Source organism: Hypanus sabinus, unplaced genomic scaffold (assembly GCF_030144855.1).
Source record: "Hypanus sabinus isolate sHypSab1 unplaced genomic scaffold, sHypSab1.hap1 scaffold_131, whole genome shotgun sequence".
Classification (NCBI taxonomy): Eukaryota; Metazoa; Chordata; class Chondrichthyes; order Myliobatiformes; family Dasyatidae; genus Hypanus; species Hypanus sabinus.
The window spans coordinates 603,422-628,896 of NW_026779378.1; the positions used below are offsets into that span (position 1 = coordinate 603,422).

At 45.7% G+C, this 25,475-nt stretch overlaps 1 protein-coding gene and 1 pseudogene across 1 annotated transcript in view; one reads left to right on the plus strand and one right to left on the minus strand.

Annotated features, from left to right (window-relative positions):
* LOC132386786 (zinc finger protein 208-like) overlaps positions 1–24,196 on the plus strand; it is a 29,726-nt pseudogene extending 5,530 nt beyond the window's left edge.
* LOC132386791 (gastrula zinc finger protein XlCGF8.2DB-like) overlaps positions 1–25,475 on the minus strand; it is a 142,462-nt gene that overhangs the window by 64,826 nt on the left and 52,161 nt on the right. The window lies entirely within an intron of this gene.

Here is a 25,475-nt window from a genome sequence, read left to right on the forward strand (position 1 = left end):
GCCTACAGAAACATCAGCGAGTTCACACTGGGGAGAGGCTGTTCACCTGCTCAGAATGTGGGAAAGGATTCACTCTGTCATCTACCCTACTGGTACATCAGCGAGTTCACACTGGGGAGAGGCCGTTCACCTGCTCAGTCTGTGGGAAAGGGTTCACTCTGTCATCTACCCTACTGGTACATCAGCGAGTTCACACTGGGGAGAGGCCGTTCACCTGCTCAGTCTGTGGGGAGAGATTCACTCAGTCATCCACCCTACAGAGTCACCAACGAGTTCACACTGGGGAGAGGCCATTCACCTGCTCAATCTGTGGGAAGGGATTCATTGTGTCATCCACCCTACAGAGACATCAGCGAGTTCACACTGGGGAGAAGCCGTTCACCTGCTCAGAATGTGGGAAGGGATTCTCTCAGTTATCCAGCCTACGGAAACATCAGTGAGTTCACACTGGGGAGAGGCCATTCACCTGCTCAGAATGTGGGAGGAGATTCACTGACTCTTCCACCCTGCAGAGTCATCAGCAAGTTCACAGTGGAGAGAAGCAGTTCACCTGCTGAGAATGTGGGAAAGGATTCACTCTGTCATCTACCCTACTGGTACATCAGTGAGTTCACTCTGGGGAGAAGCCATTCACCTGCTCAGTCTGTGGGAAGGGATTCACTCAGTTAGCTAACCTACAGAATCACCAGCAAGTTCACAGTGGGGTGAAGCCATTCACCTGCTCAGTCTGTGGGAAAGGGTTCACTCAGTCCTCTACCCTACTTGTACATCAGCGAGTTCACACTGGGGAGAAACCGTTCACCTGCTCAGTCTGTGGGAAGAGATTCACTCGGTCATCCCACCTACAGAGACATCAGCGAGTTCACACTGGGGAGAAACCGTTCACCTGCTCAGTCTGTGGAAAGGGATTCATTCAGTCATCCAACCTGCAGATACATCAGCGAGTTCACACTGGGGAGAGGCCATTTAACTGCTCAGTCTGTGGGAAGGGATTCATTCAGTTATCCCACCTGCAGAGACATCATCGAGTTCACACTGGGGAGAAGCCGTTTACCTGCTCAGAATGTGGGAAGGGATTCACTCGGTTATCCAGCCTGCAGAATCATCAGCGAGTTCACACTGGGGAGAGGCTGTTCACCTGCTCAGAATGTGGGAAAGGATTCACTCTGTCATCTACCCTACTGGTACATCAGCGAGTTCACACTGGGGAGTGGCCATTCACCTGCTCAGTCTGTGGGAAAGGGTTCACTCTGTCATCTACCCTACTGGTACATCAACGATTTCACACTGGGGAGAGGCCGCTCTCCTGCTCAGTCTGTGGGAAGGGATTCACTGTGTCATCCACCCTACAGAGACATCAGCGAGTTCACACTGGGGAGAAGCCGTTCACCTGCTCAGAATGTGGGAAGGGATTCTCTCAGTCATCCAGCCTACAGAAACATCAGTGAGTTCACACTGGGGAGAGGCCATTCACCTGCTCAGAATGTGGGAGGAGATTCGCTGACTCTTCCACCCTGCAGAGTCATCAGCAAGTTCACAGTGGAGAGAGGCAGTTCACCTGCTGAGAATGTGGGAAGGATTCACTCTGTCATCTACCCTACTGGTACATCAGCGAGTTCACTCTGGGGAGAAGCCGTTCACCTGCTCAGTCTATGGGAAGGGATTCACTAATTTATCCAGCCTACAGAGACAACAGCGACTTCACACTGGGGAGAAGTCGTTCACCTGCTCAGAATGTGGGAAGGGATTCTCTCAGTTATCCAGCCTACAAAAACATCAGTGAGTTCACACTGGGGAGAGGCCATTCACCTGCTCAGAATGTGGAAGGAGATTCGCTGACCATTCCACCCTGCAGAGTCATCAGCAAGTTTACAGTGGAGAGAGGCAGTTCACCTGCTGAGAATGTGGGAAAGGATTCACTCTGTCATCCACCCTACTGGTACATCAGCAAGTTCACACTGGGGAGAAGCCGTTCACCTGCTCAGTCTGGGAAGGGATTCACTCAGTTATTCACCCTACAGAAACATCAATGAGTTCACACTGGAGAGAGGCCGTTCACCTGCTGAGAATGTGGGAAAGGATTCACTCAGTCATTCCACCTACTGGCACACCAGTCAGTTCACAATGGGGAGTGGCCATTGTTATGAATCTCTAGGTTTTGTTTGCTGTGGAGAGAGAGAGAGAGAGATTAAGAAGGCAAATGTTTCTGACTTGCAGCTTGTTTACATCGTGTGCAGCTTGTTTAATTTTAACCGAGGACACAGACACTCAGAGTCAGACGGAGACAAAGGAGGAAAAATGGAAAGAATCAAAACCAGGGAACTAGTGGCCAAGGGTCACTGTTTGGAACTTTTCTTCGCTCACAAGGGTGGGTTAATTATCGATTCACCGTACATCGAATGTGTGGTGGTCACCTCATTTGATCCATAGGAGTGGATCTGATTTGGGGTATCCTGCGGAGACCACTAATGTGTTAACCCTTGTCTGGCTATGGTGTGGTAATTCTTTTGAAGACGATACCCTTCATGACAAGTCACTTTGGGTGATAATTAGTATGTGGATTTGGAAGGATGACAGATAAAATCTACAGCAACTGTTGGTCTCGTTTTACCACCATGGAACCTGTGGAATATGACATAATTGCCTTCTCTCAACATTTACCCTGGATTACAAATATCTCATCACCTATTCTGTGGTTGAACTGACCTTTCATACTTTACCATCTCAAGACTCCAAGTCTTGTTTCCCCCGAGCTCAATAGTTTGGGAATTTTATTTATACACATTTATACACATAACACTTAGGAGGAAATCTGCAGATGCTGGAAATTCAAACAACACACTCAAAATGCTCATGGAACACAGCAGGCCAGGCAGTATCTATAAGGAGAACTGTCGACGTTTCAGGCTGAGACCCTTCGTCAGGACTAACTGAAAGGAAAGATACTAAGAGATTTGAAAGTAGTGGGGGGAGGGTGAAATGCGAAATGATAGAAGACCGGATGTGGTGGGATGAGGCTAAGAGCTGGAAAGGTGATTGGCGAAAGTGATACAGAGCTGGAGATGGGAAAGGATCATTGGACAGGAGGCCTCAGAGGAAAGAAAGGTGGGGGGGGGGGAAGCACCAGAGAGACATGGAAAACAGGCAATTAAATATGTCAGTGATGGGGTAAGAAGGGGAAGAGGGGCATTAACGGAAGTTAGAGCAGTCAATGTTCACCCCATCAGGTTGGAGGCCACCCAGCTGGTATATAAGGTGTTGTTCCTCCAACCTGAGTTTGGCTTGATTTTGACAGTAAAGGAGGCCATGGATAGACATATCAGAATGGGAATGGGACGTGGAATTAAAATGCGTAGCCACTAGGTGGAGTCTGTTGCTGCTGGTTCGTTTCTAAAGCATTACGGTTTGTAACAAAATGGGGCCTGCGTCTGGGATATGAAGAAATTTAAGGATTGATTTATTATCAATTTCATTGGGGAAATCCCTTTTGATTTATTTGTGTGTGAAAAACCAGCAGCAATGGATGTTGATAGATATCTGGAAGTGTGCACTCTCGTGCATTAGAGAACAGCAGAAGGATTGAGTTGTTCAGTATTGCTATAATGTTAATACTTGCTAAGGTGAAATTGACAATGAGGAGGGCACAGATGCAGAAGATAATAGCTGAACATTATGTATCTGAGGGTGTGTTTAAAGTGGAGGAGTTGGAGGTGTTTCCTGAAAGTAAACCTAGTGAGCTTGAGATCCAGTACAAGTGAGAAAAATTAAAGATGGAGGCCACGGAAAGGCAGAGGCAGTTTCAGGCTGGAGAGGCAGAAAAACAGACAGAACTTTCTCTTACAAAGTGTAATTAAGGGGAAGGCTTAGCAAGCCTATTCTGCTTTGACAGTTGCTGAAGCAGCTTATTATTTATTTATTTATGCTGCCCCAATCATCGCCACTGGGCTATAAATGTGCAGGAGCTGTGTATGGTTCAGTGCTTTGCTCAAGGACACACAAGCTTCCTCGGCTGAGGTTCGAACTCATGACATTCAGATCACGAGTTCAACACTGTAGCCACATGGTCATGACCTATTCATGACACATTATGACCTATTGAAGCAGGCTGTGCTCAAAGCTTGTGAGTTGGTCCCAGAAGCAGACAGGCAGAAGTTCAGAAATTTGAAGAAATCTGTGAACCAGACATACGGAATTTGCTTTTGAGAAATTTGTGTGTCTTGACCGCTGGTGCACATCTGAACATGTAAATGATAATTTTAACAGCTTCAAAGAGTTGGTTTTAATTGAAGAGTTCAGAGGGTGCGTTCCTGATGACATAAAGATGTATTTAGATGGAAATGATACTGCCACTATGCAGGAATCTGCTAGATTAGCAGATCAGTTTGCTTTAACTGATAAAGTTATGTTTACCCTGAATAAGAGTTTCCAAAAGGCAGTTGTCAAGTTGTGGGTAAACCTAATGAGGTCACCCCAGTGGCCTATACCTGCATTCGGTGAACCCTTTTCCAAAGTTATAGTGGATTGTGTTGGCCCATTGCTACAGACTAAAGCTGGCCATCAGTATCTGCTAACTATTATGTGTACTGCATCCAGATTCCCAGAGGCAATGCCTCTCAGAAATGTTAAAGCTAAAACTGTGGTGAAGGCTCTTACCAAGATTTTCACTTTATTCGATATGCCTAAAGAAGTCCAGTCTGATCAAGGATGTAATTTTACATCTGGATTATTCCAGCAGGTTGTTTCTGAACTCGGAGCAAAACAAATTGCATCATCTGCGTACCATACAAGGGGCTTTAGAAAGATTTAATTCTACCCTCAAAACAATGATTAAGACATATTGTGTTGAAAATGGAAAAGACTGGGATGAAGGAATACATTTGCTTTTTTCCACAGAAAGGGAGTCAGTACAGGAATCACTGGGCTTTACTCCGTATGAACTTATATTTGGTCGCAGAGTGACCTTTGACCTTGTTAAAAGGAACGGTGGATTGATGGGCATGTACATGTTAACTTGTTAGACTATGTTTTGAAGTTCAAAAAGAAACTACACCAAGCCTGTAGTCTAGCGAGACAAAACTTAAAGATTTCTCAAAACAAAATGAGGTGTTGGTTTGATAACAGGGCTCACGAAGGAAAATACCAGGTTTGAGATAAAGTGCTTGTCTTATGTTGACGAATCCACTTCAGGCGAAATTCAATAGACAGTATGAAATAGTCTCCCAAATTAATTATTGTGAATTATGTTATTAAAACACCCAACTGAGTTGAACTAACGCAGGTGATACACATAAATATGATAAAGCCTTTTTTGACAAGCAGGCACCATCTGTGTGTGTTGTTCTCAAATCATATGAATCTGGCAACCCTGAGAATGAAACAATTGACTTGTCTGAGACTTTTCACAAGCCAAACGTGGTCCTAGTTAGGCTAATGAACTCGGTTGTTCTGGAAAACATTGATAACATGTTGGCTCATCTGCAGCCAGAGCAACAACAACAGCTGAAGTAATTAATTCTGAAGTTTAAAGATTTATTTCCCGATGTTCCCAAGCAAACCATGGTCGCAGTACATGATGTAGATGTTGGTGAAGCCAAACTGATTAAACAACACCCATATCGCATGAATGTAGAAAAGTGTAAATTGGCTGACCAGGGAATTGAGTATATGCTGGAGAATGGTATTATTAGGCCATCAAAATGAGATTGGAGTCACCCTGCATTATTGTGCCCAAACCTGATATAACCATATAACAATCACAGCACGGAAACAGGCCATCTCGGCCCTCCTTGTCCGTGCCGAACCCTTAATCTCACCTCATCCCACCTACCCGCTCTCAGCCCATAACCCTCCACTCCTTTCCTGTCCATATACCTATCCAATTTTACCTTAAATGACACAACTGAACTGGTCTCTACTACTTCTACAGGAAGCTCATTCCTCACAGCTATCACTCTCTGAGTAAAGAAATACCCCCTCCTGTTTCCCTTAAACATTTGCCCCCTAACTCTCAAATCATGTCCTCTCATTTGAAGCTCCCCTACTCTCAATGAAAACAGCCTATTTACGTCAACTCTATCTATCCCTCTCAAAATTTTAAATACCTTGATCAAATCCCCCCTCACTGATGGTAGTGTTAGATTTTGCACTGATTATAGAAAGGTAAATGCAGTAACAAAAACAGATGCCTGTCCTATCCCTAGGGTGGATGATTGCATCGATAAGGCTGGAAAAGCTGATTTCTTACAAAGATCGATCTGTTGAAAGGGTATTGGTGTGTTCCATTGACGGACAGAGGTAGAGAAATTTCTGCGTTTGTGACACCTTCTGGGTTGTATGAATACAATGTTTTGCCTTTTGGACGGAAAAATGCTCCAGGAACATCCCAGAGAATGATTGATTTTGTAATTCGAGGGTTAGAACACACAGATAACTATATTGATGACTTAGTTACAGGGAGTGGCACTTGGGAAGAGCATATCTCTGCAGTAGAAAAGCTATTTGACAGGCTTTCCTAGGACAACTTTACAGTTAATTGAGCTAAGAGTGAATTTGGCCATGCCAGTGTGACCTGTCTTGGCTATGTTGTAGGTCAAAGCAAGTTGGCTTCTGTTCGGGCAAGAGTCCAGGCAATTTCTCAAGTTCCTATTCTGACTGCTAAGAAGGCTCTTAGAAGGTTTCTGGGAATGGATGGATATTATCGTAAGAACTTTACTGATATCGCTCTTCCTCTGACTAATCTCCTGAAGAAGGGTGAAAAGTTTGTTTGGACCGAGCCTTGTCAGAAGGCATTTGATTGATTGTTATCAGTATTTCAGATTAGGCCAATCAATGTACTGCTGTCAGCAAAATTTAATTAGCAGATTAGAGCTGTGGGTGGCAACACAAGTCATGGGTGCGCAGAGAGTAAAGGAGGGGGCCAAAGTGACATCCCTATGGGTGATGTGTGCTCAGGGTCAGAGAGACAGAGGAGATGGAGCCCACTCTTACCACCTGCCGGCAATCTGACAGGAAGTCCCGGATCCAGCTACACAAGGCAGGGTGAAGGCCGAGGTCTCTGAGCTCCTTGTCGATACTTCATGCCTTTGTATGGCAACTGCTCTGCCCATGACTGCAAGGAACTGCAGAGAACTGTGGAGAGCAGAGAACATCATAGAAACAAGCCTCCACTCCATGGACTCTTCCTACACTTCCCCTCCCTCGGAAAAGCAGGCCATGGACACAAAGAACCTCATAACCTGGACAGTCTGGCTGCAAACCCACTCCCCCATCGGGGAAGGGATACAAAAGCCGTAAAGTGCGTAACACCAGGCTGAAGGACGGCTTCCTGTCTGTGGTTATAAGCCAAATGAATGATAAAATGGACTCGACCTCACAATGATTAAGACATATTGTGTTGAAAATTTATAAGAGTGGGATGAAGGAATACATTTGCTTTTGTCCACAGAAAGAGAGTCAGTACAGTAATCACTGGGCTTTACTCCGTTTGAACTTGTAGTTGGTCGCAGAGTGACCTTTGACCTTGTTAAAAGGAATGGTGGATTGATGGAGATGTACATTTTGAATTTCAAAAATAAACTACACCAAGCCTTTAGTTTAGCGAGTCAAAACTTAAAGGTTTCTCAAAACAAAATGAAGTGTTGGTTTGATAAGCAGGGTTGCGAAAGAAAATACCAGGTGGGGGATAAGGTGCTTGCCTTATGTTGACGAATCCACTTCAGGCGAAATTCAATAGACCGTTTGAAATAGTCTCTCAAATTAATGATGTGAATTATGTTATTAAAACACCCAACTGACTTGAACTAACACAGGTGGTACACATAAACATGATAAAGCCTTTTTTGACTAGCAGGTACCATCTGTGTGTGTTGTCAAAACAAATGAATCTGGCAACCCTGAGAATGAAACAATTGACTGGTCTGAGACTTTTCACAAGCCAAACATGTTTCCAGTCAGGCTAGTGAACTCGGTTGTTCCAGAAAACATTGCTAACAGGTTGTCTCATCCCCAGCCAAAGCAACAACAGCTGAAGGAATTAATTCTGAAGTTTAAAGATTTATTTCCCGATGTTCCCAAGCAAACCATGGTCCCTGTACATGATGTACATGTTGGTCAAGCCAAACTGATTAAACAACACCCAAATTGCATGAACGTAGAAAAGTGTAAATTGGCTGACCAGGGAATTGAGTATATGCTGGAGAATGGTATTATTAGGCCATCAAAATGAGATTGGAGTCACCCTGCATTATTATGCCCAAACCTGATGGTATTGTTAGATTTTGCACTGATTATAGAAAGGTAAATGCAGTAACAAAAACAGATGCCTATCCTATCCCCAGGGATTACATCGATAAGGCTGGAAAAGCAAATTTCTTACAAAGATCGATCTGTTGAAAGGGTATTGGTGTGTTCCATTGACGGACAGAGGTAGAGAAATTTCTGCATTTGTGACACCATCTAGGTTGTATGAGTACAATGTTTTGCCTTTTGGAAGGAAAAATACTCCAGGAACATTTTAGAGAATGACTGATTTTGTAATTCGAGGGTTAGAATACACAGATACCTATATTGATGACTTAGTTACAGGGAGTGACACTTGGGAAGAGCATATATCTGCAGTAGAAAAGCTGTTTGACAGGCTTTCCTAGGACAACCTTACAGTTAACTTGGCTAAGAGTGAATTTGGCCATGCCAGTGTGACCTGTCTTGGCTATGTTGTAGGTCAAAGCAGGTTGGCTCCTGTTCGGCAAAAGTCCAGACAATTTCTCAAGTTCCTATTCTGACTGCTAAGAAGGCTCTTAGTAGGTTTCTGGGAATGGATGGATATTATCGTAAGAACTTTGCTGCTCTCGCTCTTCCTCTGACCAACCTCCTGAAGAAGGGTGAAAAGTTTGTTTGGACCGAGCCTTGTCAGAAGGCATTTGATTGATTGTTAGCGGTTTTGAGATTAGGCCAATCAATCAGTACACGATGATAATAAACAAATTCCCCATTTTAATTGTGTGGAAATATTAGACAGACTGAGCTTCTGCTCAGGAACCTCAGAAGGAAACTGAACTGTTGTCATTTCTGTGGAAAGCAACTGTATGGAAAATGCTTCAATCTCACATTACGATCTGCGGTAACTGGGAACAGGTGACCGGTGGTGGGTCTCCCATATCAATATCAGAATCAGGTTTAATAGCACCGGCATATGACATGAAATTCATTGTCCCTGCGGCAGCAGTAGAACCTAATTCATAACAATAGATTTTAACAGTTGTAATTTTAAGCAAGAAACATGCAGAAAGTATTGCAGAGAAAAAAACATTGTCCACGCACAACAGAGGACGTGACAGATCCGGATCTCACTGACTTGTCTGAACGGGGAAAGGTGAAGCTACACGCACACGTAGAGCAGTGACCCGAGGCTGCAGATCTGCAGAGAAACGTGAACGGGAAACGGGATCAGGTGAAGGGTGGAGGGTCTCCCTTCTGATCTGGTGACTCTGCTCCTCGCCCCTCACACGCTGCCCGACTCATCCACTGCATTCCCCACATTATTCCATATTCACCCCAGAGACATGATTATTATTTCACACCATATCTTCCCCGATCCCTTTCCCTCCACCTCCAGGTCACAGAGTCAGCGGCTCATTCCCATCCAGGTCCAAAACATAATTCAGACCCAAACAGGAAATTTTCACGTTTCATTTAAATCAGTTCTGTGTTTATAAACACTAATTTGTATTCGCATTCCTCCGGAGCCTTGCTGGACAGGAACACTGAAATATCAAGTGAGAAACAGCAGGCCATTCAGCCCCTCTAACCATCAGCAAGATTGCGTCTGCTCTCCCATCTCAGCCACATGTTTCTGCCCAGTCCTCGTTTCCTCCATCCCTTCGGTCTCCACACATCTGCCGGCCTCTGTTTTACGTGAGGACGATCACTGAGTTTTCACCGCCCTCTGTGGAGGGGTTTTACAGACATTTACCACCCTCGGAATGGGGACATTTCCTCTCATCTCAGTCCCGGACAGTCCATCCCTGTTTCAGAGACTGAGATTCCTGGTTCAACCGGTCATGATGTTGTACATTTCAATGTGTTCACCTCTCAGTCCTCGGTTCTCAAAATGAAAGGGTTACCACATTTGATCTTTCTTCATATGGTGACCCCACCACTCCAGTGATCAGTCTGGTGAATCTTCATTGCACTCTCTATAACAAATACTCTCTAACCTCTTTGATAATCCTCTGTGGAATTAATTTCCATCTTCTGCAGCCTCGTGTTGCCCCAACCACTCACCTCCCACCCCTGTTACTATTTCCACCTTTCCACCTCCCACTCACCTGGATCCACCTCACTCCCCAGCTCTTGCCCCATCCCCACCCCTCACCTCTTTTCTCTGACTATTTCCCGTCCACTCTCAGTCCAGAGGGAGGGTCTCGGCCCGAAATGTTGACGGTCCATTTCCCTCCACAGATGCTGTGTTCCTCCGGCAGTTTGTTCTTTGGTCTGTATAACCCGTGTTAGTATGAGGAGCGGGATTTTACACCATATTCCAGGTACAATCTCAACAAAGCACAAATTATTGTCACTTTGCCCGGACCATTGTCCCCGCTTGCAGGGCAACAGTCTGCCGGTGTTTGCCCCTAATGTGGTGAATCCCTCTGCTCGACACCACCGTGGGCTCAGACATTTCCACAGATGAGCCCCTCCTGTCCCCACCGGGACAAACATCCTGTCCGCCCCCTCTCTCAGCATCCTCATCCTGTCAATAAAATCCCTCCCCGGGGAACCGGCATCGAACCGACGGGCCGAGGGGTCTCCTCCTACCTCAGCGATACATCAGACTCCGGCCGCAGGAGACGCTTCACAAACGCCCCAACTTCCCTCGGAGGGAAATGGAAATAAATCAGAAAGCGGACATTTACTTTGAGGTTTTCTCCGCTCTGAGGAGGCGGTCGGCGCTTGAGCGGGTGACGGACTCAGCGGGGTAACGCCCACTCGGCTTGTCCGCCTCCGGGATTGGTTGTAACCTGTGATTGACATCGCTTCGCACCAATAGGAATAGCGCAGCTCCTGAATCCTCTGTTGACAGCGGTGGGGGAGGGGCTGGTCCCAGCCGTTAAACCGATAAAGCTCGAGCACAGCAGCGCGTGGGTGACGTAAGACACCGCGCACGTGAGGGCAGATCCCGGTGTGGGGAGCCCATGTGTGACGTCAGGCGCGTGGGAACTGTGTCTGACGTCACCTGTGGGCGAGCGCTGGCATTCAAAAGCACCTTAATGGACTTTTCAGTGGGACAACAACATTAATGACGGGTTTCATCACTGAATCCAGTGTTGTGGGATGTAAAGTCCCCTGTTATGTGTCCGGCTGTGCCGTGTTGTTGGTGGAGTGGACAGCGTGGTGTTTGTCTCGATTCGGGTCACAACACCAGAATTGCCAGCGGGGTCCACACACATATTAGTCAACAGAAAACACTGTGTGTATTCTCAAGTGAGGAGTTTGTGTGGTGATGCAGCTTCCCTGGAGGTGGACGAAAGAGGACACACCAACAGGAGGAACCAGCTGCGGGAAGACATGATTTTTCAGGTCTGATGACGAGCTGAATGTACCATAACCTTCAGACTGAATCAGAAAACCATCCTTGCGGTGATTGTTAATAAATCGTTAATTTACCATGTCCGGAGCGGTGGATCACACAGCACGGAAACAGGCCTTTGGTCGGCCATACCTGTTCTGACCATCCACTCACTGTCTACACTGGTCCCATTTATCAGCACTTGGTTCACAGCCGACTGTATCTCGGCAGTTTCAATGTTCATTCTCTTCGTAAATGTTGTGAAGGGACCACCACCTCGGGCAGTGAGTTCCAGATTTCAGCTACCCTGGTGACACCGGCTCCTCCGCTGTTGTGCGGGGTAGGGTTGTTTCCTTTGGGGGGGGGGGGGCTCGATGTTATTGTTCCCTTTTGTCCAGAGGGGTGGGGTTTGTAGATTGATGATCGGGATGCCGTTCTTTTTTTAAGCTGGGGTTGGGGTGGGAGTTTGATTTTTCTCTCTGAACGACTTTCATGCTGGGACTCACAAACACAACAGCTCGTTAATGCCGCTGTATCTGTCAGTTCACCAGCGCTTGATTGCCGCCGATCCTTGAATGTGGAGACGGAGATGCTGGAGAAGACAGCGCCCCACTCGCGACAAGGAGAGCCCGAACACGTGTCCATGTCCGTGATGTGATTGGATACATCGCCATGACGTTATAGCAGTGTGACGTCATTCACTGGCTCTCATTTTGGAAGGGATTCAGTCGGCCATCGCAGATACACCAACAGCTTCGCTCTGGGAAGCGGCCGTTCACCTGCTCCGTGTGTGCGAAGAGACTCATTCAGTTAACCCACCTTGTGATGCTCCGGTGAGTTCACAATAAATAGAGGCCACATTTCTGTCCGGAGTGAGCAAAGAGTTTTACTCAATCATCCCAGCTGCTGCAACACCAGAAACTTCACATCAGGGAGGAAGTTCAAATCAGCTCCGTGTTAAATGTTTAACCATCACGGTGACTGAAGGCAGCTGCAGGTTCCTGAGGGACTGTTACTGTCAGATTCTGCAGTTCTTGCGGCTGCTCATCGCACCCAGGACTGAACCCTGGTCACTGAGCATTGGAGGAGTCTGTTCTGCTGATGTTAGCCTTAAACTAGACTGGTGTTTAATATTGTGGATCTGTGAATGATAAATCAGTTTGTATCAAATCCCGTGTCTCGCTTGAGAGGCCACTCGGCCCAGCTGGTCCCTACCTATGTTTCTGTTCCATATCAGTATGTGAAAAATCTACCCCTGCTGTTCTCCTCTCACCCTCCCTGAGATGACAGGTTGCAACTAGTCACCACTCAGTGGGATAGGAGATTTCCCTTGAATTTCATAGAATCACAGAAATCTACATTTTACCGATGCTTTGGCCCACAATGTTGTACCGACCATTTAACTTGCTCTAGAAATTGGTTAGAATTACCCTACCACATAGCCACCTATTTTCCTAAGCTCCATGTACCTATCTGAGAGTCTCTTAAAAGACCCTATTGTATCCGCCTCCACCACCGTTGCTGGCGGTGCATTCCACACACACACCATTCTTTGCTTAAAAAACTTTGCTCTGATATCTCCTGTGTACCTACTTCCTAGCAGCTTAACCCTATTCCCCCTCGTGTTAGCCGTTTCTGCCCTGGGGAAAGCCTCTGGCTATCCACACGACCAATGCCTCTCATCATCTTATCCACCTGCATGAATTTCCTGCATGATTTTCTCCGGGCTGAACAAGACGATGAGCTCACTGTGGCTGTGACGTTGTTCAGGGCTCCCGACGAAGTTGGTTAAACTCCTTCTTCCCTGCTCTTTTCAACGTTTTGGGTCATTTTCACCAATTTTAAAGGACTATGCCTCAGACAGCTGGGTTGTTGCAATTGTTACATACCAGCAGCAATAGATCACTAACGGAGTCTGGTTTCGATGTTAAAACAATTATCTTTATTAGTATTGTGACGGGGTCCTGAATTACCCCTATGAACTGTGTTTTTGAAAAGAGAGAGGGAGTTGTTCAATACCGAACACCTTGTTAGAGAGAGGGAGGGAGGGAGGGAGAGAGAGCGAGAGAGAGAGAGCGAGAGAGCGAGAGAGAGAGAGTGAGAGAGTGAGAGAGTGAGAGAGAGAGAGAGAGAGAGAGAGAGAGAGAGAGAGAGAGTGAGTGAGTGCTCGGAGATGGTGTTATGCTTTCTCTGCAAGCTTGTTGACACTTTTACAAGGACACTGTCAGCTTCTGTGTTCTTACAGAGAGAGAAGGGAGGAACTGTTTGATGGACAGCTGGGGCTCAGCACGATGAGATAAGTAGGAGGTCCGCTGATAGACCTCCAGACACATGGTTTTGGACACTGAATGAGCTTTGTTGTGTCCACAGAAAAAGTTGGGCTTTGGAAGATCGATCCGGAGCATCGATCAGTGGCTCTCGCAGTGTGAAAAGGCTGTGGCCGGTGGGGAGTTATTCGTGTGTCCATCCCTCGCCTGGGTTAATAACTCCACCACAGAAGAACGGTCCCGTTTGTAGTGTCACAGTCGGTAACTTCCAAAGGATTTCGGAGGACGAAGGGACTATCGACGGCGTCAGCTTACCTGAAGACTCAAACCTCTCCCTCTCTCTCTCTCCAGCACTACTCGACTCAATCCCACGAACTGAACCGAACTTCACTCATCACCGGAAGACGGTATCCATTCACCCCGAGGCGTGAAGAAGCTTGGCTTTCCTATTTCCACACACACAGATACACACACATACATACACACACACACACACACACACACACACACACACACACACAATCATTGCTAACCTGTTTGATATATCTGCATTTATATTGCTGTATAGCGTAGTTACTAATAAAGGGAATGTAGAGAGAAGGCAATTACGAAGAATTCCACACACATTCCACGCTGGGTAAACGAAATAACAGTCGCCAAAGATCTTATCCGTCGATTAGCTCCGAAATCCACTTAGAAATATCAACAGGTGACAGTCACAGGAATATCGTCTTCAAGTGGTTACCACAGAACACCCCGATTCCAGGTAAGGGCCAACAAAAGTGATACCACAGGATACTCCAGCAAATCCACACAGATGGATGATACGAAGTGACAGTCACACTTCCGTTGTGCACTGCGTGCCGATGATCAGATCAACCCAACCTTTTGGGCATGGAAGAGTTGCAGTCTATAGCAGTCACACGCTGAAGTTCCAACAGCTTGTCTCCCTCTCCCTCTCCCGCTCCCGCTCCCTCAGGCTGCCGCAGCTTGTGTCTGACGTCACAGCCCCGCCTCACTCAGCCACATAAAGCGACACTCACAGTAAACGAACCTGTGGTCTCGCAAAGCAATGCACCTCGAAAGTCTGACAGCAGACTAGCGAGTGAATCTTCGATGGTGCAGAGTCAGAAACCGAAGAGTTGCCAGCCTGAGTCAGGGGCTCCAGGCAGAGATGGTGTCCAGAGGAGGAGGACGAATAAGACCAGCACGATGTGGTTAAAAGTGAAAGATTAGAAGCATTTGGAAACTGGTTGATCGAAAAAAAAGGTGGTTAATTTCTGCAAAACACAGGTGGAAATCAACAGATAAGGCAGAAATTTTGGAGAGGAATACATAGAAAATGTTTTCTCAGTATTTCCAGCAACTGCAGAATCTCCTGTGTTTTATATCTGCATTTTACTTTGGCATTAGATACACGTTGATATTGAGTATATTGCTTATGGGAGCTGCTTTCTGCGTTAAAACAGCTGCAGATTTTTTCTATACCCAAGATAAAAAAAAAATGAGGTATGGACGTTGAACGGGTGCTTGCAGAAATGTTTAATGGCACCGTGATTACCCATAGGGCAATTCGTTCAGAATTTCGCCGGCGCTGAAGCGCCGATGAAATGCGCAGGCGTCAGGCTGAGGACGTCCCCGAGTTTCACGCATGCGCGCAGTGCACAGAAGGATTTGAAAATGTCGGTTGCAGGTAAGAGCGATTAACCGTGTTTTATCTTAAATACCGACTTCGGGATAATTCCTCAGAATTTCGGACACCGTGGGCAGCAATCCAGGGACAGTCCTGCTCTCTTCCCTCTCTCTCAGCTCCACGATCCGTACACGGGCCCCGGGGAGCTTCCGGCTGATGATGGAATGGGAACCGATGGATCTCTCAGCCAGAGCTGAGCTCCAGCTATCTAAACGCAAGGATTAGGAACTCGGAGAAAGGGAACAAAATCTTTTACATCAGCAGTTGAGAAAATCACCTTTGTTCTACCTCCAATCACTAACAAGAGAAAATCTGCAGATGCTGGAATTCCAAGCAACACGCACAAAATGCCGGAGGAACTCAGCATTAGTACTCTTTTCCGTAGATGCTGCCTGGCCTGCTGAGCTCCTCCAGTATTTTGTGTGTGTTGCTTCCTCTACCTCCTCTTGCTCTGGACTTTTCTACCGGTGAGAACATGTTTTGTCCCATTCTCTCTGGGTACATAATGATATCAAACACCTTTGCCCTGGGCAACAAGTAGCTTTCACATCACAAATGTGCCATATTCCGGTGAGACAGAAAGACTACTGCCCTTCCCTTCGTATTCATTGGGATTTCATTCACTGAGTTCACCACCGTCAGTCATTGGGGACGGGTTCAGGGGGAATATTTATGTAGAACACAGAAACTAGTGATGCCTGTTTGCATTTTGGTGATGCAAAAGTTGCTGGAGAATTTGCAAGTGGGAAGAAGTGGAGTGATATTTGGAAATCTGACCTCTTAAAGTGTAATTTAGCAAGCAAACCATATATGGACAATGTGTAAAAGCTTTGGTGAGAAACTCCTGCATTTCCTGTTACAGGCCTGCTACATAGGTTGTGTGAGAATGCAGATGAACTCGATCAAACCCAGAGGAGATCAAAGTTCCTATTGACAGTGATTTGCTAGCTGTGAAAATGAATACCTCTCTATATAAAATTCACTGTGCACATCTTGTCACTGGGTAAAAAATACACAGTACAAGATTTATCTGCAGACTGGTTATTACAAATTAGAGGGTTAATCGAGGGAAGGAGGGGAGACCTGCAGTGTCCCTGATGCCCTCCCCTACAAGATGTGCATCCAGCTGCAACTTGTAACCCTGCACTTCAATGAGCTGCTTGAAATGGGTGAATTCCATATCATCCAGCAGTTGGAGGGGGTGATAGATATGACATGAAGGGAGGTGAGTTACTCCCAAGGTGCAGGACACAGGAAACTGGGTGAGAGTCAGGAAGGGGAATGAGGTTAAATAGGCATCGCAGAGTACTCTTGTGGCCATTTTACACAACAACAGGTGGACCACTTCAGAAGCTGTGGGGGGAATTACCTGGCAGAGGAAAGTCAAAAGACTGATAGGGGATTCGTTAGTTAGAGGAACAGAACAAGAGGGGACGAATATCCTAGTGGTAAGACTTGCTAGTGGTAGTGATCAGGGGAGGGGGTGATGTGGTTAAAATAAGTTGTAGGGGGAATGGGAGCCAGAATGACAGAACAGATAGTGGAGAGGGTGAATTGAATTGACTTTATTAGTTACATATTTCATTAACATGAGGAGTAGAAATATTTACCTTACATCATCTAAATGGGCAATGTGTAATTTATAGTAATTTATAATAGATAGTTTGTGCATAGGACAGTCAATATAACATCGAAATGCAATTGTATCAGCATGAATTAATCAGTCTGATGGCCTGGTAGAAGATGATGTCCCGGAGCCTGTTGGCCCTTTTGCTGTGATACCGTTTCCCGGATGATAGCAGCAGGAACAGTTTGTGGTTCTGGTGAATTGGGCCTTTTTGTCACTGATATTCGTTGGGCCCTTTTTACACACCTGTGTAAATGTACTGAATCGTGGAAAGTAGATTGTGCAATGTATAATTTCCTTGTTTATATTTAGAGACATTTTTTGGTGTATAAAATGATGAGGGGTATTGAGCGTGTGAGTGGCCAGAGGAGTGTTTTTTCCCCAGGGTTCAAATGGTTAATGCCGAGTTTCCACACTCCCAAAGACCCTTTGTCCATCTCTTGAGTTAAGAGAGATGGAAAAAATATTTAAGATCTCCCCCATCTGCTTTGGTTCCACACGTGGATTGCCATTCTGGTCTTCCAGAGGACCAACTTTGTGCCTTGCAATCCTTTTGCTCTTAATCTATCACTAGAATCTCTGAGGATTATCCTTCACCTTTTCTGTGTCAGCAACCTCATGCCATCTTTTAGCCATCCTGATTGATTTCTTATGTGTTCTCTTGCATTTCTTATACTCCATAAGAAACTGACTGCCTATCCCTGTTATGCAATTCCATTTTGTGCTTTACCAGGGTCTCAATATCTCGTGCAATCCAAGTTTCCCTTCAGTTTCTATCTTTACCTTTTATTCTGACATACCTAATTACTACTTTCAAAATTTTGCTTTGAAGCCTCCCATTTACCAAGCACACCTTTGCCATAAAGCAGCCTGTCCCAATACACAGTTGCCAGGTCCTAGTGTTGAATCTAGGTGTTGATCCATGCACTGAACTCATCCACCTTTCCTGCACTGCTCCCTGTATTGAAATATACAGGGCTCAGCATATTCACTGCACCATGCTCAACTTTTTCATTCCTGAAATTTGTCTGAGGCCTGAACAACATCTGTCTCCACAACCTCTCTACAATCTGTTCTGTTATTCAGCCTCCCATTTCACCTGCAACTTTAGTTTAACCCTCCTTACCCCCACCTCCCACCATGCAGATCTATCACCCCTTTGGCTTTCCTCTCCCAGATCAATAAAAATGAGGTGCATACCAGGTACAGGCAGATAGGAACAAATGGGGTACTTATGAAATACAGGAAATTCAAGTGAACACTCATGAAAGAAATAAAAGAAGACATGAGGTTGCCCCAGCAGACAAGGTGAAGGAGAATCCTTAGGGATTCTGCAGATATGTTAAGAGCAAAAAGATTGGGAAAAAAATTAATTCTCTGGAAAATCAGAATGGTAATCCATGTGAAAGGATAGCATAGACTTGGGGAGATTTTTTTTGCATCCGTATTTACTCAAGAGATGGACACAGAGTCTATAGAAGTGAGGCAAAGCCGCATCAACTTCATGGACCCTGTACAGATTACAGAGGTGGAGGGGTTTGAGGCAAATTAGTGTGGATCAATCCCCAGGGCCTGACAAGTTGTTCACTTGGACCCTGCGGAAGACAAGTGCAGAAATTATTGGGGCCTTAGCACAGATATTTAAATCATTCTTAGTGACAGGTGAGGTACTGGAGGATTGGAGGACAGACAATGTTGTTCTGTTGTTCAAGAAAGGCTGTAAAAATAAACTAGGAAATTATACGTTGGTGGGCTTGACATCAGAACTGGGAAAGTTATTGGAATGTGTGTGCAGCAACCAAGTATATACTGTAAGTATTTGGATAGGTGTGGACTGATAAAGGATAGACAGCATGGCTCTAGCCAATCTTATAGAGTCTCTCGAGGAAGTTATCAGGGAAGTGGATGAAGGCAAGGCAGTGGATGTTGTCTACATGGACGTTAGCAAGGCACTTGACAATGTCTCATATGGGAGGTTGGTCAAGAAGGTTCAGTTCAAGAAGGATGTTGCCATGTCTGGAGGATTTGGGATATGAGGAAAGATTGAACAAATCAGGACTTTATTCCTTGGAATGCAGAAGATTGAGGGGAGATTTGATTGTGATAGAGAGGCATAGATACTGTTAATGCAAGCTGGCTTTTTCCACGAAGATTGGGTGGGACAACAACCAGAGGCCATGGGTTAAGGGTGAAAGGTGAAATGTTAAGGGGAACATGAGGGGAAACTTCTTCACACAGATGTCATCTGGCTGTGGAATGAGCAGCCAGCACAAGTGGTGCATGCGAGCTCAATTTCAACATTTAAGAGGTTTGTATTGGTACCTGGATGGCAGAAGTGTGAGAGTGGGCTGTTTAAATAGTTCAGCACAAACTAGATGGCCCAAAGGGCCTGTTTCTGTGTTGAAATTTTCTATGATTGTGACAACAACCTGAAATAATACAAAAATTCACTCTTAAGTACTTTTAACAGCTGTGTGGACTAACCAGTCACTTCAGCAGGAATTTTTTATGTGGCATTAAAACTGTGGCACTTTAAGTTAATAATACATAAAAGAAGATCCCAGTTGCACGTCAAGAAAACCTATTTGTGTGAGAGTGTTTCAGTTACTGTGGGGCCAGGCACCCATGCTGCTCACCAGGAACAGGGAATAATACCAATGGAGAGAGTCAAACTGAGCCGGTAACAAATTGGAGATGGCAGAAATGCCCCCTTCTTATACAGGCAGGAAGAGCATCAGAGAGTTTGATGGTCATTCCAGATACCAGCACTCTGCCCAGTCAGAAGATGATTTCTCTGTCCAACTTGGGTTGAACCTCATTGTAACAGTGTGGTACCGGATCAAAGCTTGGCAACTCAAGTTATCTCACCTGTAATGTTGTCCTAAACCCATTGATGGATTTTGTAAATCTTTTTACAGGTTAGAAACGAGAAGAAATTCGTTTCCAGGAAGCTCAAACACAGCACACCAGTTTGGTTGTCTCTGTCTAGATATTTATGAGCAAGGGATTCAATTGACCATCCTTCCTGCTCAAACTGTGGGGAAGGATTCACTTGATCATTTGACCAACTGGCAAGAACATCATTTTGCACAGGAGAAAGGCCGTTCACCTACTCAGTGGGAATGGATTCATTCGGTTATCACAATTGAAGGTTCATCAGCAAGTTCACACTGGGCAAGGCCATTCACGTTCTGTGTGTCAGAAGGGATTCTGTCGGACATCACACCTGCGAACACACCAATCAGTTCACAGCACACCGGGCAGAGGCAGGTCATCTGCTGAATTTCTGGGAAAGGATTCACTCAGTCATCTGACTTAATGGCTCACCAGAAAGTTCACACCAGGGAGCGGCCGTTCACCTGCTCAGTCTGTGAGAAGAGATTTACTCAGTTATCCAATCTACAGAGTCACCAGCGAGTTCACACTGGGGAGAAGCCATTCACCTGCTCAGTCTGTGGGAAAGGATTCACTCTGTCATCCACCCTGCTGGTACATCAGCGAGTTCACACTGGGGAGAAGCTGTTCACTTGCTCAGACTGTGGAAAGGGATTCACACTGTCATCCCGCCTACTGGTACATCAGCAAATTCACACTGGGGAGAAGCCGTTCACCTGCTCAGTCTGTGGAAAGAGATTCACACATTTATCCCAACTACAAAGTCACCAGCGAGTTCACACTGGGGAGAAGCCGTTCACCTGCTCAGAATGTGGGAAGAGATTCACTGACTCTTCCACCCTACAGAGACATCAGCGAGTTCACACTGGGGAGAAGCCATTCACCTGCTCAGAATGTGGGAAAGGATTCACTCAGTCATCCGAACTGCAGAAACACCATCCAGTACACACTGGGGAGAAGCCGTTCAACTGCTCAGACTGTGGGAAGAGATTCACTCACTCATCCACCCTACAGAGACACCAGCGAGTTCACACTGAGGAGAAGCCATTGACCTGCTCAGTCTGTGGGAAGACATTCACTCAGTTATCCCACCTACATATTCACCAGCGAGTTCACACTGGGGAGAAACCGTTCATCTGCTCAGTCTGTGGGAAGACATTCACTCAGTTATCCCACCTACATATTCACCAGCGAGTTCACACTGGGGAGAAACCGTTCATCTGCTCAGTCTGTGGGAAGAGATTCACTCAGTTTTCCCTCCTACAGAGACACCAGCGAGTTCACACTGGGGAGAAGCCGTTCACATGCTCAGTCTGTGGGAAGAGATTCACTGACTCTTCCACCCTTCAGAGACACCAGCGAGTTCACACTGGGGAGAAGCCGTTCACATGCTCAGTCTGTGGGAAGAGATTCACTGACTCTTCCACCCTTCAGAGACACCAGCGAGTTCACACTGGGGAGAAGCCATTCACATGCTCAGTCTGTGGGAAGAGATTCACTCATTTATCCACCCTACAGAGACATCAGCGAGTTCACACTGGGGAGAAGCCATTCACCTGCTCAGAATGTGGGAAGAGATACACTGACTCTTCCACCCTACAGAGTCATCAGCGAGTTCACATTGGGGAGAGGCCGTTCACCTGCTCAGTCTGTGGGAAGAGATTCACTCAGTTATCAAACCTACAGAGTCACCAGCGAGTTCACACTGGGGAGAAGCCGTTCACCTGTTCAGAATGTGGGAAGAGATTCACTCTGTTATCCCACCTACAGAGACACCAGCGAATTCACACTGGGGAGAAGCCGTTCACCTGTTCAGAATGTGGGAAGAGATTCACTGACTCTTCCACCCTACAGAGACACCAGCGAATTCACACTGGGGAGAAGCCGTTCACCTGTTCAGAATGTGGGAAGAGATTCACTGACTCTTCCACACTACAGAGACATCAGCGAGTTCACACTGGGGAGAAGCCATTCACCTGCTCAGAATGTGGGAGAGGATTCACTCAGTCATCTGACCTGCAGAAACACCATCCAGTACACACTGGGGAGAAGCCGTTCACCTGCTCAGTCTGTCGGAAGAGATTCACTCAGTCATCCACCCTACAGAGTCACCAACGAGTTCACACTGGGGAGAAGCCGTTCACCTGCTCAGTCTGTCGGAGGGGATTCACTCAGTCATACACCCTACAGAGTCACCAGCGAGTTCACACTGGGGAGAAGCCGTTCACCTGCTCAGAATGTGGGAAGAGATTCACTCACTCTTACAACCTACAGAGACACCAGGGAGTTCACACTAGAGAGAGGCCATTCACCTGCTGAGAATGTGGGAAGGGATTCACTCAGTCATTGCACCTACTGGCACACCTGTCAGTTGACAATGGGGAGTGGCCATTGTAATGAATCCCTGGGTTTTGTTTGCTGTGGACTCATTTCAAGAGGGAGAGAGAGATTAAGAAGGTGAATCAGTCTGACTTGCAGCTTGTTTACATCGCTCGCAGCCTGTTTAGTTTTAACCGAGGACACAGACACTCAGAGTCAGAAGGAGATGAAGGAGGAAAAATGGAAGGTTCAAAACCAGTAAACCAGTGGCCAAGGGTCACTGTTTGTAAGTTTCCTATGCTCATAAGGATGGGTTAATTATCAGTTCACCATACAGCGAATGTGTTGTTGTCCCCTCATTTGATGCATAGGAGTGGATCTGATTTGGGATATCCTGTGGAGACCACTTATGTGTTAACCCTTGCCTGGCTGTGGTGTGGTCATTCATTTGAAGATGATACCCCTTATGACAGGTCACTTTAGGTGATAATTCTTATGTACATTTGTAAAGATGATGGATAAAATCTACAGCAACTGTTCTCTCATTTTCCCACCATGAATCCGAAAGAATTGCCTTCTCTCAACATTTACCCTGGAAATACAAATATCTCTCTCTCATCACGTATTCTATGGTTGAACTGAACTTAAATACTTTACCATCTCAAGACTCCAAGCCCTGAGCTCAATAGTTTGGGAGTTATATTTACACACATATATACACATAACACTCACGAGGAAATATGCAGATGCTGGAAATTCAAACAACACACACAAAATGCTGATGGGAAACTGCAGACCAGGCAGCATCTATAAGGAGAAGCACTGTCGACGTTTCGGGCCAAGACCCTTCATTAGGACTAACTGAAAGGAAAGATAGTAAGAGATTTGAAAGTAGTTGGGGGAGGGTGAAATGCGAAATGATAAGAGAAGACCTGAGAGAGTGGGATGAAGCTAAGAGCTGGAAAGGTGATTGGCGAATGGGATACAGAGCTGGAGAAGGGAAAGGATCATGGGACGGGACGCCTCGGGAGAAAGAAAAGTGTTGGGGGGGGGGGGAAGCCCCAGAGGGAGATGGAGAACAGGCAGACAACTAAATATGTCAGGTATGGGGTAAGAAGGGGAGGAGGGGCAATAACAGAAGTTAGAGAAGTCAATGTTCATGCCATCAGGTTGGAGGCTACCTAGCTGTTCGTCCAACCTGAGTATGGATTCGTTTTGACAGAGGAGGCCATGGATTGACATATCAGAATGGGAATGGGATGTGGAATTAAAATATGTGGCCACTGGGAGTAATCTGTTGCTGGTGGTTCATTTATAAGTGTTACGGTTTGTAACAAAATGGGGCTACGTCTGGGAAATGAACAAATTTAAGGATTGATTTATTATTGATATCATTTGGAAATCCCTTTTGATTTATTTGTGTCTGGAAAATCAGCAGCAATGGATTTTCATAGATATCTGGAAGGGTCAATCTCTCAGGCATTAGAAGACACTAGAAGGATTGAGTTGTTGAGTATTGCTAAAACGTTAAAACTTGCAAAGGTGAAATTGACTTTGAGGGGGGCACTGATGCAGAGGATAATAGCTGAACATTATGTGTCTGAGGGAGTGTTTAAAGTGAAGGAGTTGGAGGTGTTTCCTGAAAGTAAACCTCGTGAGCTTGAGCTCCAGTAGAAGTTAGAAAAATTCAAGATGGTGTCTGCGGAAAGGCAGAGGCAGATTCAGGCTAGAGAGGCAGAAAAGCAGACAGAAAATTCTCTTACAAAGTGTAATTAAGGGGAAGGGTTAACAAGTCTATACAGCTTTGACAGTTGCTGCAGCAGCTGATTATTTATTTAACAAGTCTATACAGCTTTGACAGTTGCTGCAGCAGCTGATTATTTATTTATTTATGCGCCGCCCCCCCCCCACCCCCACCCCCCAATCATCGCCACTGGGCTATAAACGTGCCGGAGCAGTGTGTGGTTCAGTGCTTTGTTCAAGGACACACACGCTGCCTCGGCTGAGGCTCGAACTCATGACCTTCAGATCGCGAGTTCAACAACTTAACCAGCTGGCCACACACCACACATTATGACCTCATGAAGCAGGCTGTGCTCAAAGCTTACGAGTTGATCGCAGAAGCAGACAGGCAAAAGTTTAGAAATTTGAGGAAATCTGTGAACCAGACTTATATGGAATTTGCTTATGAGAAATTTGTGTGTATTGCAAACTGTTGCACATATAAAAATGTAAATGATGATTTTAACAGCTTGAAAGAGTTGGTTTTAATTGAAGAATTCAAAAAATGCATCCCTAATGACATAAAGACGTATTTAGATGGAAATGATGCTGCCACTATGCAGGAGTCTGCTAGATTAGCAGATCAGTTTGCTTTAACTCATAAGGTTAATTTTACCCCGAATAAGAGTTTCCAACAGAGTAGCAGGGATAACCAGGGTAAACCAGAAATTAATGCTGGGATTTGTCACACTTGTCAAGTTGTTGGTAAACCTAATCAGGTCATCCCAGTGGCCCCACTGCGGCCTATACCTGCATTCGGTGAACCCTTTTCCAATGTTATAGTGGATTGTGTTGGCCCATTGCCAATGACTAAAGCTGGCCATCAGTAACTACAAAGTGTTATGTGTACTGCATCCAGATTCCCAGAGGCAATACCTCTCAGAAATATTAAAGCTAAAACTGTGGCGAAGGCTCTTACCGAGTTTTTTTTTACTTTATTTGATTTGCCTCAAGAAATCCAGTCTGATCAACGAAGTAATTTTACATCTGGGTTATTCCAGCAGGTAGTTTATGTACTGGGAGCAAAACAAATTACATCATCTACATACCATCCGGAATCACAAGAGGCTTTAGAAAGATTTCACTCTACCCTCAAAACAATGATTAAGACATACTGTGTTGAAAATGGAAACGACTAGGATGAAGGAATACATTTGTGTTCGTTCGCAGGAAGAGAGTCGGTTCGGGAATCATTGGGCTTTACTCCATTTGAACTCGTATTTGGTCGCAGAGTGAGGTGACCTTTGACCTTGTTAAAGGAGCGGTGGATTGCTGGGGATGTACATGTTAACTTGTGACTGTGTTTTGAAGTTCAAAAATAAACTACAA